This window comes from Macaca fascicularis, chromosome 11 (genome assembly GCF_037993035.2).
Source record: "Macaca fascicularis isolate 582-1 chromosome 11, T2T-MFA8v1.1".
In the NCBI taxonomy this organism is placed as follows: Eukaryota; Metazoa; Chordata; class Mammalia; order Primates; family Cercopithecidae; genus Macaca; species Macaca fascicularis.
Window position 1 is genome coordinate 64,122,383 of NC_088385.1, and position 17,368 is coordinate 64,139,750.

A 17,368-nucleotide genomic window follows, 5' to 3' on the forward strand; every position below is an offset into this window, starting at 1 on the left:
TCAGGAGTTCGAGACCAGCCTGGCCAACATAGTGAAACCTCATCTCTACTAAAAGTACAAAAATTAGCCAGGCATGGTGGTGCGTGCCTGTAGTCCCAGCTTCTCAGGAGGCTGAGGCAGGAGAATCACTTGAACCCAGGAGGAGGAGGTTGTGATGAGCTGGGATCATGCCACTGCACTCCAGCCTGGGCAAAAGAGTGAAACTCCATCAGAAACAAAGAAAGAGAGAGGAGAGGGGAGGGGAGGGGAGGGGAGGGGAGGGGAGGGGAGGGGAGGGGAGGGGAGGAAGAAAGAGAGAAAGAGAGAGAGAGAGAGAGAGAAAGAGAGAAAGAGAGAAAGAGAGAAAGAGAGAGAGAGAGACAGAAAGGAAGGAAGGAAGGAAGGAAGGAAGGAAGGAAGGAAGGAAGGAAGGAAGGAAGGAAGGAAGGAAGGAAGGAAGAAAGAAAGAAAGAAAGAAAGAAAGAAAAGAGAAAGAAAGAAAAAGAAAGAAAGAAAGAAAGAAAGAAAGAAAGAAAGAAAGAAAGAAAGAAAGAAAGAAAGAAAGAGAAAGAAAGAGAAAAACTGACAGGGAGACAGGCAATAATAATAATAATCAGCTGAAACTTTTGAGTGCTTACATTGTGCCAGGCACTATCCTAAAATATTTTATATATCTCATTTAATCTTACAATGATCTTATTACATATTTATTCTTACTATCATCACCATTTTACAGACAAGTAAACTGAGGCACAGAGAAGTTAAACAGTTTGCTTAAAAGGGCACACAACTGGCATATGGCACAGCCAGGACTCAAAGCCAGAAAATCTGGCTCTGGGACTTGCTTTCTTAAACTTTACACAACACTGCCTCTAACTAAGGGGAGAAATAGTCAAAGACCAGAAAGGAAAGTCTACCAAAGACACAAAGGAATCATGGAGTCTCATAACTCTAGGGGTACTTAGAAGCTTTTTCATTCTGCTCCATTTTTCTTTTTGTTTTCTTCTTCTTTTTTTTTTTTCTGAGACTGCGTTTTGCTCTGTTGCCCAGGCTGGAGTGCAGTAGCATGATCTCGGCAACCTCCGCCTCCCGGGTTCAAGCAATTTCCGGCTAATTTTTGTACTTTTAATAGAGAAGGGGTTTCACCATGTTGGCCAGGCTGGTCTCGAACTCCTGACCTCAACTAATCTGCCCACCTCAGCCTCCCAAAGTGCTAGGATTACAGGCGTGAGTCACTGTGCCCAGCCTTAGCTCTATTTTTCTACATACATAATCTTTCATAACTAGGTTCTTGACTCATTAGTAGCTCTGAAAAATGTCCCTGCTTGTATATCTCTTAGTGAAGGGAAAGTCTTCACCTCCAGAAAGAAACCATTTCTTTCCGGGATACTTTCCTTTTAAAGAGGCAAAATTTACGTCTTTGGTACTTCCTCCCACTGGCCCCTGTTTAGCCTTCTGTGCGAGTCATAAAGATTCCATATCAGCTCTTTACAAAAGAAAACTTTACCTTATTTCCTTCTCTAAACATTCCCAGCTTCAAGTCAGGCTTTCAAATCACATGGCTTTAAGTCTCCTCACCATTTTCTTCTAGGATAAAAGAAACTGCCCTGAAAGTAGGCAGAAGCTAGTAATGAAGGCTCAGAGTGTTACTAATCCAGAGTTAAGATCCACTGGAAGATAAACTAAGCATAAAACTGTATTTCTTTTTTTTTTTTTTTTTGAGACGGAGTCTTGCTCTGTCACCCAGGCTGGAGTGCAGTGGCGCGATCTCGGCTCACTGCAAGCTCCACCTCCCAGATTCATGCCATTCTCCTGCCTCAGCCTCCCGAGCAGCTGGGACTACAGGCATCTGCCACCACGCCCGGCTAATTTTTTGTATTTTTAGTAGAGACGGGGTTTCCCCATGTTGGCCAGGATGGTCTCGATCTCCTGACCTCGTGATCCGCCCGCCTTGGCCTCTCGAAGTGCTGAGATTACAGGCGTGAGCCACCGCGCCTGGCCAAAACTGTATTTCTTAGCCTGAGGCTCTTTTGCTTTCCAAAATAACCTTTAATTAACGTAATTTCCAGTCCTTTCAACCAATGCAGAAGGTTGTCGTTACTCTTGGGGAATAAAGATTCCTGGAAATAATTTTTTCCAGGCCAAAACAAAAGCAAAAGTAAGCAACTAACTTAAAAAAGCCTTAGGCTGGGTGTAGTGGCTCATGCCTGCAATCCCACCACTTTGGGAGGCGGGTGGATCACTGAGGTCAGGAGTTCGAGACCAACCTGACTAACATGGTGAAACCCCATTTCTACTAAAAATACAAAAAATTAGCTGGGCGTGGTGGCGTGTGCCTGTTAATCCCAGCTACTCGGGAGGCTCACTTGAACCCAGAGGTGGAGGTTGCAGTGAGCTGAGATTGCGCCACCGTACTCCAGCTTGGGCAACAAGATTGAAACTCTGTCTCAAAAAAAAAAAAGCCTTAAACAGCTAAAATAAACCCAGTAGTATCTTAAAAGGTAGAGAAGTAACTCCATTCTTAATAGTTTATTTGGTATAGATAAGAAATTAAGGGTTTGGGAGGTTTTTGGTGGGAGAAGAAAGGAACTATTTCATATGCAACGGTGACTAGAACAAAGCAGACATTAGGCTCCCAGGAGGGCCTAGATGTGTGCTTCCCTACAATCTATTTGTGTACAGTGTACATTTCATCCAGCCAAATAGCACAATTTCAAAGGCAGGATGTCTCCTGAAGATACTCAGTAGCTCAAAGCTGCACACAGGGGACTGTGAGATGTCAAGGGGACAAGTGGGGGAGTGAAGAAATAAGATAATACAGGGGAGGATTATTGGAAGCCAAGATTCAGCTATTTTTTTCAGGGAGAATACTGCATATTCTCTATAATTTTTTTTTACTGCTAAGATAGGTACCTTCCATAACAGAGTGAGATTATATATCTTTCCATCAATTTATAAACAACTTTCTAGGCACTGAGCCAAAAGGAATATGTTATATAGGGGACATTCAGAGACAGAAGGATAATTTCATTTTCTCCCTTTTAATCCATGGCCAAGTAGGGAGAATGCAAGCAAGACAAAGATATCTAGGTGCTAAAAATTCTGGTCTACCCTGTGGCAAATTCCTTGGAAGCTTTCCAATCCTGTATTAATTTGTGTATCAATCATAAGTTACTCTCAATTGATAAATTTAAAAAAATGTTTAAAATCTAGGGGCTCAAGAGAATAAACACATGTAATGTTATTTAATGATAAAAAACACTGAACTATAGGCTGAGCATCACTAATGAGAAAATCTGAAATCTGAAAGAGTCCAAAATCCAAAGCTTTTTGAGCATGAGTATGATGCTCAAAGGATGTACATAGGAACATTTCCAGTTTGGGGTTTTTGAATTATGGATGCTCAACCATAATATGCCAAAAAAAAAAAAAAAATTCCGAAATCCAAAAAATCTGAAATCTGAAATACAGGAAGTCCTAAGCATTTTGAATAAAGGTCGCTCAACCTATACTGTACATACTGAGACACACAAAAACATGGATAGGGCTGGGCACAGTGGCTCATACCTGTAATCCTAGCACTTTGGGAGCCAGGGTGGATGGATCACCTGAGGTCAGGAGTTCGAGACCAGCCTTACCAACATGGTGAAACCCCGTCTCTATAAAAATGCAAAAATTAGCCGGGTGTGGTGGTGGCATGCCTGTAATACCAGCTACTCAGGAGGCTGAGGCAGGAAAATCGCCTGAACCAGGGAGGCAGAGGTTGCAGTGAGCCAAGATCGGGCCATTGCACTCCAGGCTGGGCAACAAGAGTGAAACTCCATCTTGGAAAACAAAACAAAAACATGGATGGATCTCAAAACTACTATGATAAATTAAAGAAAGTAGACTCTCCTCCCCACCCTGCCACCACAAGAACACATACTATATATGTCTATTTATATGAAGCTCAAGAACAAGCAAAACTAACCTACAGTGATCACAATCAGAAAATGATTGCTCAGGACTTGGGGGGCAAATATTGACTGGAAAGAGAAAGAAGGGATCCTCCAGGACTGATGGAAATGTTCAATTTTATTTGATGAGTGGTTACATGGGTGAATACAATTGTCAAAACTCATTAACTAGGCCAGGCGCCGTCACGTCTGTAATCCCAGCACTCTGGGAGGCCAAGGCGGGTGGATCACGAGGTCAGGAGTTCGAGACCAGCCTGGCCAATATGGTGAAACCCCGTCTCTACCAAAAAATACAAAAATTAGGCGGGCATGGTGGCGCTTGCCTGTAGTCCCAGCTACTCAGGAGGCTGAGGCAGGAGAATTGCTTGAATCCGGGAGGCGGAGGTTACAGTGAGCCAAGACCGCACCACTGCACTCCAGCCTGGGCGACAGAGTGAGACTCCATCTCAAAACAAACAAACAAACAAACCTCATTAACAAAATGGTGAAGATCTGTGCCTTTTATTATACATTATTTAACTACACCAAACACAAACAAACAAACAAACAAAACCAAAAATTCCTTTAGGAATCAAACAGTAGGTACAAACATCCACAGGGGTTAAGTGGTAGGTTAAAAACAAAACAGTTTAGGTGCTCCTGTGTCATAAGCCTTTTCTTCCATTCTTTGACATTAGAAATTAGGAGAAAAGGAAAAGGTGCATGATTTACTGAGGCTTACTGAGCATGATTATGAGCCTGGTGCTTTATGTACTTCAACTCATATCCACCAAGTGCAGCTAAGCAACCTGATCAAGGTTTCATCACTAAGTGGCAGAAATAGACCAGAACCTCCATGTTGTCTGATTCCAAAGTCTATGTTCTTTCTCTACTTTCTTAAAAAAATTTTTTTTTCTTTTTATTTATTATTTAATCCTAACACAACTCTTTGTTAGGGTATTTTCCAGTTGAAGAAACCAAAGCTCAGAGAAATCCAGTAACTTTCCCAAGTCAATACAAGAGAGGCAATGGTAGAATTCCAACCTAGCTGTGTCTGATCCCAAAGTTAAAGTTGTAGGTGTTCCAGGGTGGCTGCTCATTAGAAGCATTCTGGGGTGTGGAGTATGGGATGGGAAGGGTGCCTAGATCTGAGGCCTCTGAGTATCAGTGAGGGGACATATTTTTGAATTAAAAAGTTAGATTTGTAAACTGTCACCTTTCCCCTCAACCTGGGTCCACACCTCATGACTTTGAATTTTTTTAGTTTATTGAGATCATCTTACTCAATATTCTCAAGGTATAAAGTGTTATCTCCACTTTATAAAAAAAGATACCAAAAAATAAAAAATAAAGATACCAACACTCAGAAATACTAAGTGAATTGTTCAGGGCCATACACTACATGCAAGGAGCCAGAATTCAAACCCAGGTCTACTTGGTTCCAGAATTCCATGTTCTTCCCATTGCATTGTCAAAACAAAGGACAAAAACAAAAACAGTAGAACTGCATGCCTGAAGAGGTAAATGCCTAACAGCTGTTTGGAGAAGGACAGGAAGGAAGGTACTACTGAGTTACAAATAAGAGATATAGGTCCAAATCTTCATTCTCTTCAAAGAGAGAATGAATATATGGGAATAGGGTGTAAAGTACTTATGAAACACATAAAGCTATAGGTATATGACAGTCACCAAGCCCTTTAAGAACTGCAGAAGTAAACTGTCATAGGCTTCACTAGTACTGGGCCAATAACAACAATAGTTGTGCCAATATTTCAAATCAAGGAAGCATGAAAATCATTCTGTTCTGTAACTGCAAAAGGATTCACTGCTGTGTAAGGAAACCCATAGGAACTGGCTGGTGACTACAGCAATTCCTTAGGCAAAGTAAAGAGAGAAACAAGATTAAAATGTTCTGGACATGTATACCCTCTTTATTTGCTCAGTATCTATTATTGCTGTACTTGCCTTAAAATGAGAACTGTAGGTGCTTTATCGATGGACTGAAGTGGTGGTTGGGCCCTGTTACCGTTTTTGTCAGCTTCTCTACATTCTTGGTCAAAAATGCCCTTTTTATGCCCTAAAGTGGAAAAGAACAAACCACATAGCCTCCTCTTTCAAACAAAGAGGAGTAGAGGGTCCTTCCCCTCTAAAGCTTCCATTTTCTCTAGCTTTATCAAAGAAATCCCACTATGCAGAAAGCATCACAGAATCTTAGGGATGAGGCCGGGCGCGGTGGCTCAAGCCTGTAATCCCAGCACTTTGGGAGGCCAAGACGGGCGGATCACGAGGTCAGGAGATCGAGACCATCCTGGCTAACACAATGAAACCCCGTCTCCACTAAAAATACAAAAAAAATTAGCCGGGCGTGGTGGCGGCGCCTGTAGTCCCAGCTACTCGGGAGGCTGAGGCAGGAGAATGGCGGGAACCCGGGAGGCGGAGCTTGCAGTGAGCCGAGATCGCGCCACTGCACTCCAGCCTGGGCGACAGAGCGAGACTCCGCCTCAAAAAAAAAAAAAAGAATCTTAGGGATAAAAGAGACCCTGAAAGTTCATACTGTCTTTTCCCACCCCTTTGCGAAACTGTTTCCAACTCAACCCAGAGAAGACATCTGGAAAATGAAAAAAATCACAATTTATCTACATTCATGGCACTCTCATGCCTTCTATTGCTAACTTAAATGCCAGGCAACTACATCTATCCTGCCATAACCTATGACCTTAGAAATGACACCTCAGACAACAATTCAGTATTAAAACAATTTTTCTTTCGAGATGGAATTTCACTCTTGTTGCCCAGGCTGGAATGCAATGGCACGATCTTGGCTCACTGAAATCTCCATCTTCTGCCTCCATCTCCATCTCAAGCAATTCTCCTGCCTCAGCCTCCCCAGTAGCTGGGATTACAGGCGTGCGCCACCACACCTGCCTAATTTTGTATTTTCAGTAGGGACGGGGTTTCACCATGTTGGGCAGGCTGGTCTCGAACTTCTGACCTCAGGTGATCTGTCTGCCTCAATCTCCCAAAGTGCTGGGATTACAGGCATGAGCCACCGCGCCTGGCTGACAATCTTTCAAAATCTAACATTAAATATGAGATTGGCCAGAGAAATTAGATAACAACCTGATTTCAAAGAAAAAATGGGAAATCTGTAATAATCATTAGTCCTCAAGCCTCTGCTGCAAAGGAGAAACTGCTACTTGTTCCCCAATATCCAATCATCTCTTTGTAAGAGAGCTGCTGATTTTAAGTTGGGGCACACAGCTTCCTGGGGAAAAGCTACGCATATCCTAATCTCCATTGTAGCTACATGAGTACATGACTAAGTTATAGTCCATGCGATGTAAGAAGTAGTGTTATGGGCTGAACACATGATGTCCCCCACCCAGTTCCTGTGTTAAAGTCCGTACCCCCAGTACCTCAGAATGTGACTGTATTTGGAGACAGGGCCTTTAAAGAGGCGATTAAGTTAAATGAACCTGTTAGGGTGGGCCTTAATCCAAGCTGACTAGTGTCATTAAGAGGAAATTTGGACACGGAAGTACACCAGAGAGGCATGGTGCCCACAAAGGAAAAATCACATGAGGACAGAGAGAAGGTGACTATCTGGAAGCCACAGAGGCTTCAGGAGAAACCAAACCTGCCAACACCTTGTCTTGGGCTTCTAGCCTCCAAAACTGTAATAAAATACATGTATACTATTTAAGCCACCCAGCATGTGCTCTTTTGTTATGGCAGCCCTAGCAAACAAATACAAGTAGTAAATACAACTTCTGTGAAGTATCTTTTTTTTTTTTTTTTTTTTGAGACAGTCTCATTTTGTCACCCAGGCTAGAGTGCAGTGGCACGATCTCAGCTCACTACAACCTCCACCTCCCAGGTTCAAGAGATTATCCTGCCTCAGCCTCCCCGAGTAACTGGTATTACAGGCACACACCTCCATGTTTGGCTAATTTTTGTAGTTTTAATAGAGACAGGGTTTCACCATTTTGGCCAGGCTGGCTATGAAGTATCTTTAAAGGAAGTGGGCAGTACTTCTTCACTCATCCCTAATTCCTTCTGGCTTGAATGTGAAAGTAAAGGCTAGCACTCTAGCAGTCATTTGGACCCTGAGATGATACCAAAGTAGAAAACCATAGACATAGATACCTAGGCCCCTGATTAGTCCTGGACTGACTACCTCTGGTTTTGTTTTTTTTTTTTCTAAGACACAGGTTCAGGCTATGTCACCCCTTCTGGAGTGCAGTGGTGTGATCATAGCTCACTGAAGCCTTGACCTCAGGCCCAAGCTATCTTCCCACCTCAGCCTCCCAAATTGCTGGAACCACAGGCATGCACTACTATCCTCAGCTAATTTTTTTTTTTTTTTTGTAGAGATGGGGGTCTCCTTATATTGCCTGGGCTGGTCTTGAATTCCTCAAGCAATCCTGCCACCTCAGCCTCCCAAAGTGTGGATTACAGGTATGAGCCACTGCGCCTGGTTTTTTCTTTTCTTTTTTAAACAAATTGAAGGCTTGTGGCAACCCTATGTCAGACAAGTCTATGGGCACCATTTTTCCAACAGCATGTGTTCACTTCATGTCTCTGTGTCACATTTTGGTAATTCTCATAATATTTCAAACTTTTTCCTTATTATTATATGCGTTATTGTGATCTGTGATCAGTGATCTTGGATGTTGCTATTTTAACTGTTTGGGGGCACCATGAACTGTGCCCATGTAAGACAGTGAACTTAATCAATAAATGTATGTGTTCTGACTCTTCTACCAACCGCTACCCGATCTCTCTCCCTCTCCTCAGCCCTCCCTATTCACTGAGATGCAACAATATTGAAATTAGGTCAATTAACAACTCTACAGTGGCCTCTAAGCGTTCAAGTGAAAGGAAGAGTCACACATCTCTCACTTTAAATCAAAAGTTAGAAATTATGCTTAGTGAGGAAGGCATGTTGAAAGCTAAGACAGGCCAAAAGCTAGGCCTCTTGTGCCAAGCAGTTACCCATCTGGCGAATGCAAAGTAAAAGTTCTTGAAATTAAACATGCTACTACAGGGAACACACAAATGGTAAGGAAGTGAAACAGCCTTATTGCTGACATGGAGAAAGTCTCAGTGGTCTGGACAGAAGATCAAACCAGCTACAATATTCTCTTAAACCAAAATCTAATCCAGACCAAGTCCCTAACTCTGTTCAACTCTATGAAGGCTGAGAAAGGTGAAGAAGCTGCAGAAGAAAAGTTTGCTGCTAGCAGAGGTTGGTTCATGAGGTTTAAGGAAAGAAGCTGTCTTCATAACCTAAAGGTGCAAGGTGAAGCAGCAAGTGCTGTGGTAGAAGCTGTAGCAAATTATATAGAAGATCTAGTTAAGAAAATTGATAAAGGTGGCTACACTAAACGATAATTTCAATGTAGACAAAAGAGCCTTTTATTGGAAGGAGATGCCATCCTTGATAGCTAGAGAGGAGAAGTCAAAACCTGGCTCCAGTGCCTCAAAGGACAGGCTGATTCTCTCGTTCGGGTCTAATGCAGCTGATGACTTTAAGTTGAAGCCAATATTCATTTACCATTCTGAAAATCCTATGGCCTTAAGAATTATGCCAAATTGACTCTGCCTGTGCTTTAAAAATAGAACAAAGAAGCCTGGATGACAGCGCATCTGTTTATAGCATACTTTACTCAGTATTTTAAGCCCATTGTTGAGATATGTTGCTTAAAAAAAAAAAAAAAGGGCCGGGCGCGGTGGCTCACGCCTGTAATCCCAGCACTTTGGGAGGCCGAGGCGGGCGGATCACAAGGTCAGGAGATCGAGACCACGGTGAAACCCCGTCTCTACTAAAAATACAAAAAATTAGCTGGGCGCGGTTGTGGGCGCCTGTAGTCCCAGCTACTCGGGAGGCTGAGGCAGGAGAATGGCGTGAACCCGGGAGGCGGAGCTTGCAGTGAGCCGAGATCGCGCCACTGCACTCCAGCCTGGGCGACAGAGCGAGACTCCGTCTCAAAAAAAAAAAAAAAAAAAAAAAAAAGATTCCTTTCAAAATATTACTGCTCATTGACAATGCACCTAATCACCCAAGAGCTAAGATTCATATGTACAAGGAGATTAATGTTATTTTCAGGCCTGCTAACGTAACATCTATTATTCTGCAGCCCATGGATCAAGGAGTCAAATATTTAGACTTTCAAGTCTTATTATTTAAGAAATGTATTTTTTAGGGCCAGATGTGGTGGTTCACACCTGTAATCCCGGCACTTTGGGAGGCCAAGGCAGGCGGATTACCTGAGGTCAGGAGTTCAAGACTAGCCTGACCAACGTGGTGAAATCTCGTCTCTACTAAAAATACAAAAATTGGTCAGGCGTGGTGGTGGGGGCCTGTAATCCCAACTACTCGGGAGGCTGAGGCAGGAGAATCACTTGAACCCTGGAGGCGGAGGTTGCAGTGAGCCGAGATTGCACCATTGCACTCTAGCCTGGGCGACAGAGCAAGACTCCGTCTCAAAAGAAAAAAGAAAAAAAAAAGAAGAAGTACATTTTGTAAGGCTATAGCTGCCATAGATACTGATTCCTCTGATGGATCTAGGCAAAGTAAATTGAAAACCTGGAAAGGATTCACCATTCTAGGTGCCATTAAAAACATTTGTGATTCATGGGAGGAGGTCAAAATATCAACACGAACAGGAGTTTGGAAGAAGTGGATTCCAACCCTTGCAGAAGACTTTGAGGGGTTCAAGACTTTAGTGGAAGTATCTGCAGATGGGGTGGAAATAGCTGAAATAGCCAGAGAACTAGCATCAGAAGTAGAGCCTGAAGATGTGACTCAATTGCTGCAATCTCATGGTAAAACTTCAATGGATGAGGGTTGTTTCTTATGGATGAGCAAAAAAGTAGGTTCTTGAGATGGAATCTACTCTTGGTAAAGATGCTGTGGACACTGCTGAAATGACAATAAAGGATTTAGAATATTACATAAACTAAGTTGATAAAGCAGTGGCAGGGTTTGAGAGAACTGACCCCAATTTTGCAAGTTCAACTGTGGATAACATGCTATCAAACCGCACCGTATGCTCTAGATAAGTCTTTCATGAAAGGAAGAGTCAGTCGATTCGGTAAATTCATGTTATCTTTTTTTTTTTTTTTGAGACAGGGTCTCGTTCTGTCACTCAGGCTGGAGTGCAGTGGCGCGATCACAGCTCACTGCAGCCTGAAACTCCCAGGCTCAGGCGATCCTCCCGCCTCAACCTCCCGAGGAGCTGGGACTACAGGCAAGCCTGGCTCATTTTTGTATTTTCTGTAGAGACAGGGTTCGCTGTGTTGCCCAGGCTGGTCTTGAACTACTGAGCTCAAGTGATCTGCCTGCCTCTGCCTCTCAAAGTGCTGGGATTACTGGTGTGAGCCACCACGCGTGGCCAGTTGTCTTATCTTAAGAAATTGCCACAGCCACCCCACCCTTCAGCAACCACTACCATGATCAGTCAGCAATCATCAACCTCGAGACAAGACTCTTCACCAGCCAAAATACACTACTTGCTGAAGGCTCAGATGATTATTAGAATGTTTTAGCAATAAAGTTTTTTCATTTCTTTGTTTTGAGACAGGGTCTCTCAGTAGGTTGCCCAGGCTGGAATGCAAGGTCTATTCATGGGTGCAATCATAGTGTCCCACAGCCTTGAATTCCTGGGCCTTAAGTGATCCTCCCATCTCAGCCTCCTGAGCAGCTGGGACTACAGATACGTGTCACTGCACCTGGCAGCAATAAAGTACTTTGAAATTAAGGTATGTATTTTTTTAAGACAATGCTATTGCACACTTACTGGACGACGATATGGTGTAAACATAACTTTTATGTGCACTGAGAAACCAAAATATTTGTGTGACTTGCTTTATTGTGATATTCAATCGCAGTGGTCTGGAACAAAACCCATAGTGTCTCCAAGGTATGCCTGTATTTGGGTTTTGTTGTTAATTGTAGAAGATCCCAAACCTAATATACTCTCTACACGGTATCTCATATATATAAAACACACACACACTAAGTATAATAATGAAAAAGTAATAAACAATTTATATAAGCAAAGAATACTATCTCAACATCCTGGAGCTGACTGGGAGGAAAGAGGTAAAATAAGGGAGAGTTGCCACTTTTATTATGGAGGAAATAAGGGTATATCACCCTTGTGCCTAACACTATCTCTGCTGCAAGGAGAACGATGAGCATCATTATAAGGTGAATAAGGGGTAGAACCTATCAAAATAAAGAATATTAATCTCTACAATGCAGGAGACAACAATTATGTTACGGTAGATAAGATTGTGGACTTTGTAGACCCACATGAATTTGGCTGTGTGACTACTGTTTCTACAACTTATTAATTATGTCACTGAGCCTTGGCCTCCTTATCTGTAAGACAGGGATGATACATATCTCACAGAGCCACTAAAAATTACAAAATAACAATTTTAAGGTGCCTGCACAGTAGTTGCTCAGTGAATACTAGTTCCTCCTAATCATTTTATAGTAAGAAGGGAGAGAAAAATAATTGAGACATCTCTTTTCCTTGCTGTTTACTGGTACTGTTTTTCTCTTACGAGTAACATATTTCCACTCCAAATTGGTATCATATAAATAGCCAATACTCGGGAGGCTGAAGCAGGAGAATCACTTGAACTGGGAGGCAGAAGTTACAGTGAGCCGACAGAACAAGACTCCATCTCAAAAAAAAAAACAGTATTAAGTCTTCCAATCCATGAACATGGGATGTGTTTCCATTTATATTTTCTTTAATTTCTTTTCTCTCAGCAAGGTTTTATAGTTTTTATTGTGTAAGTCTCTCACATCCTTGGTTAATTCCTAAGTATTTTATTCTTTTTGATGCTATTGTAAATGGAATTGTTTTCATAATTTCCTTCTCAGATTTCATTTTTGTTGTTGTTGTTTTTATGAGATGGAGTTTCACTCTTGTTGCTCAGGCTGGAAGTGTGATCTCGGCTCACCGCAACCTCCGCGTCCCGGGTTTAAATGATTCTCCTGCCTCAGCCTCCTGAGTAGCTGGGATTACAGGCATGCACAGCCATGCCTGGCTAATTTTGTATTTTTAGCAGAGACCAAAAATTTTTAGGGTTTCTCCATTTTGGTCAGGCTGGTCTTGAACTCCTGACCTCAGGTGATCCACCTGCCTCGGCTTCCCAAAGTGTTGGGATTACAGGCGTGAGCCACCGTGCCTGGCCGGATTGTTCATTACTGATGTACAGAAATGCAACTGATTTCTGTGATAACTTTGTATCCTGCTATTTTGCTGAATGTGTTTATTCTTTTTTTTTTTTTTTTGAGATGGGGTTTTGCTTTTGTTGCCCAGGATGGAGTTCAATGACACAACCTCAGCTTACAACAACCTCCGCCTCCTGGGTTCAAGTGATTCTCCTGCCTCAGCCTCCTGAGTAGCTGGGATTACAGGCACCCACCACCACGCCCAGCTAATTTTTTGTAATTTTGGTAGAGACGGGGCTGGTCTTGAACTCCTTATCTCAGGATCTCAGGTGATCCACCCGCCTTGGCCTCTCTAAGTGCTGGGATTACAAGTGTGAGCCACCGTGCCTGGCTGGCATTTATTAATTCTAAAGTGAATTTTTGTGGAATCTTTAGGGTTTTCTTTTTTTTCTTTTTTTTGAGATGGGAATCTTGTTCTGTCACCCAGGCTGGAGTGCAGTGGCGCGATCTTGGCTCACTGCAAGCTCTGCCTCCCGGGTTCACACCATTCTCCTGCCTCAGCCTCCTGAGTAGCTGGGACTACAGGCGCCCGCCATCACGCTAATTTTTTGTATTTTTAGTAGACACAGGGTTTCATCTTGTTACCCAGGATGGTCTCGATCTCCTGACCTTGTGATCCGCCCGCCTCGGCCTACCAAAGTGCTGGGATTACAGGCGTAAGCCACCGCGCCTGGCTGGAATCTTTAGGGTTTTCTATATCTAAGATCCCATCGTCTGCAAATAGAGATAATTTTACTTCTTCCCTTCTAATTTTTATGCCTTTTATTTCTTTTTCTTGCCTTGTCATTCACCATCCTCTCTTGGCTGAATGACTGTAACATCCCTCTAATTGGTCTTTTTACTTCCACTTTCACCCCCACCATAGTATTTTGTAAAAAGTAGCCACAACGATTGTGTAAAAACGTTGTTAGACCATTTTACACCTTTGCTCAAAATCCCCCAATGGGTCTCCAGCTCACTCAGAGCAAATGTCCCTAAAATGATCTACAAGACCTTAAATGACCACCAGTGTTTGTTCTTTGACCCTATCTCTTACAAAACCCCAAATACCTCCTATCCCATTTCCTTGACTTTATTTTTCTCCTCATCATTTATAATTGTCAAACGATCAATTTATTTTACTATTTATCTTGTTTATTATCTCTCTGTCCCCAAGGTACATTCAAAGAGGGCAGAGATTTTGATTTTGTTTTGCTCACTGCTTATAAACAGAATAGAATACTGCCTGGCATATAATAAGTGTATTTTAAAATAAATAAATGAATTAAAGTAATTTGAAGGCTGGGCAATATAGGGAAACTCTGTCTCTATAAAAATTTTTTTGTGGCTCACGCCTGTAATCCCAACACTTTCGGAGGCTGAGGTGGGCGGGTCATGAGGTCAGGAGATCAAGACAATCCTGGCAAACACGGTGAAACCCGGTTTCTACTAAAAATACAAAAAATTAGCCAGGCGTGGTGGCAGGCACCTGTAGTCCTAGCTACTCAGGAGGCTGAGGCAGGAGAATGGCGTGAACCCGGGAAGCGGAGCTTGCAGTGAGCCGAGATCGCACCACCGCACTCCACCCTGGGTGACAGAATGAGACTCTGCCTTAAAAAAAAAAATTTTTTTTTTTTTTTTAATTAGCTAGGCATGGTGGCATGTGCCTGTAGTCCCAGATACTTGAAAGGCTGAGGTAGCAGGATCACTTGAGCCCAGGAGGCTATGGTGAGCTGTGATTGTACCACTGCACTCCAGCCTGGACCCCAGAGCGGAAGATCCTGTCTTGAAAAGAAAAAAGTAATTTGCCATATTAATAGAATGTAAACAGTGGCTAGGTGTGATGATCCATGCCTGTAATCCCAGCACTTTGGGCGGCTGAGGTGGGAGGATTGCTTGAGCCCAGGATTTTGAGACCAGCCTGGGCAACATAGTGGAACCCTGTCTCTACAAAAATAAAAATAAAAAAACCAGGTGTGGTGACAAACACCTGTAGTCCCAGCTACTTGGGAGGCTGAGGGGGGGATTGCTTGAGCCTGGGAGGTCAAGGCTGCAGTGTGCTGTGATTGCACCGCTCCAGCACTCCAGCCTGTCTCAAAAAAAAAAATAAATAAATAAATAAAAAGGTAAGTGGCAAAGCTAGAATTCAACTCAAGGATGCCTCCAAATTCATGTTCTTTCTTTGATATCACACTATTTTCTCAAAACGGTCTGCTGCTCTCCCAAATTTAGATCAGGGTGGCTTTCCAAAATTCTCACCTAAGAGATCAGTGATTCTCATTCAAAATAAAGCTTAGCAAGAAAAGATTCGCAAGATCTAAAAAACTGTGTGAACTGAGATTCAACCTTATAACCTGTGAATCTAACGTGCTACTTTTTCCTCCTGCTTTGTGCTTATCCAATGAACCAAACCACATTCCTTATTCTTACCCTAAGGTAAGCTATCCAGTCAGATACTGAACACCCTTTTTGTCTCTTTTTGCTTAATACAGAATCTAAAATTGGTTTTTCCTGAGATGGAGGTGATGGTATAATGATTCACATCTTACAGAGACTTCAGTAGCTCAAAAGAAAGGAATAAATTCATGGACCTCTGGATATCGCTTTCAATCCTTCAGCTCTGTAAATAGCTAAGTATGAGAACACTGGGAGAGCAAAGAATAAGACCCAACCCATAATTTCTCAAGTATCCCTTGACATAAAGTGTAAGAAGGGAAACACAAAACTCTCAACTTCTTTCATTTACAAGATCTAGAGAGGGTAATTTCTATGAATGAATCATTCTTATTCTCTTGGGCAATAAAATAGGAAAAGGAAACATGCCATGATCAGCTATGACAAGAAACCAACACTGAGTTCAGTGAAATATCCCAGACCTAAGTCAATATATACAAACAAGCTAGAGAACTGAAGATGGAAAACATGGAAGCTACCCCCAGCTATTCCTCTATCTCCAGACCCAACAGAGAGACAACTACATAACGCTGACAGGGATCTACCATGTCAGATTGGAGGAGAAAAAAAGAAAAACAAGGAAGAAAAAAGCTAATAATTTCCGATGCAGATTTAAAAGCTATCAAAATAAGAAAGGCAGCTTCAGGCCAGGCAAGGTGGCTCATGTCTGTAATCCCAACACTTTGGGAGGACAAAGCGGGTGGATAACCTGAGGTCAGGAGTTTGAGACCAGCCTGGCCAACATGGTGAAACTCCGTCTCTACTAAAAATACAAAAAAATTAGCTGGGCATGGTGGCAGGCGCCTGTAATCCCAGCTACTTGGAAGGCTCGGGTAGGAGAATTGCTTGAATCTGGGAGGCAGAGGTTGCAGTGGGCCGAGATTGCACCACTGCAGCCTGCGTGGCAAGAGCGAAACTCCATCTCTAAATAAATAAATAAATAAATACATGCATACATACATACATACATACATACATACATACATACAGATTTCTGGAGGGAGGGAGGGAGGGAGAAAGGAAGGGGACTGGGCGTGGTGGCTCATGCCTATAATCCCAGCACTTTGGGAGGCTGACGCAGGTGGATCACAAGGTCAGGAGTTCGAGACCATCCTGACTAACATGGCAAAACCCCATCTCTACTAAAAATACAAAAAATTAGCCAGGTGTGGTGCACTGCCTGTAATCCCAACTACTTGGGAGGCTGAGGCAGAAGAGCTTGAACCCAGGAGGCAGAGGTTGCAGTGAGCCGAGATCGCACCACTGCACTCCAGCCTGGGACAGAGCAAGATTCCGTCTCAAACCAAAAAAAAATAGAAAAGAAAAAAGAAAGGCAGCTTCATATATATAAAAAAAAAACTCCTCTAGTCTAGTAGGTCATAGTTAGACTTAGACTTAGCACAAGCCCAACTGGCTGCAGTAGCAGCCCAATTCACAGATAGGTGGTAGGTATTTCCCACAATATCCTCCCCCAATCAAATCACATTAAGAATATGCAATTATCATATTTATATTTAACAGCAAATTTAAAAAACATCTTATATCATTTTTGAAACATTTTATTTCACAGTTTCTATATACAATTATGGTATTAATGTCACCTATTATCGAATAATACATTCCGCAAAGTTAAATGATAATGTGTTTATGTTCTATTTGTTCATTGGCCCCTGGGTCAGCCAATCTGATCCAAGACTCCATGGCAACAGGTTCTATCACTACGAGCCTCAAGATGAGATTTCCTTTGCCTTTTTTTTTTTTTAAA

The 17,368-nt window shown here is 42.5% G+C and overlaps 1 protein-coding gene across 50 annotated transcripts in view; it reads right to left on the reverse strand.

Moving 5' to 3' along the window:
* R3HDM2 (R3H domain containing 2) overlaps positions 1 to 17,368 on the reverse strand; it is a 182,395-nt gene that overhangs the window by 65,851 nt on the left and 99,176 nt on the right. For 3 of the 50 annotated variants that reach the window (XM_065524464.2, XM_065524469.2, XM_065524472.2), the window contains one exon: positions 5,880 to 5,991. The exons of the other annotated variants lie outside the window; for them this stretch is intronic. The gene's annotated coding sequence lies outside the window, so the exon portion shown is untranslated. The remainder of the gene's footprint in view (positions 1 to 5,879; positions 5,992 to 17,368) is intronic. 50 annotated transcript variants of the gene reach the window in all.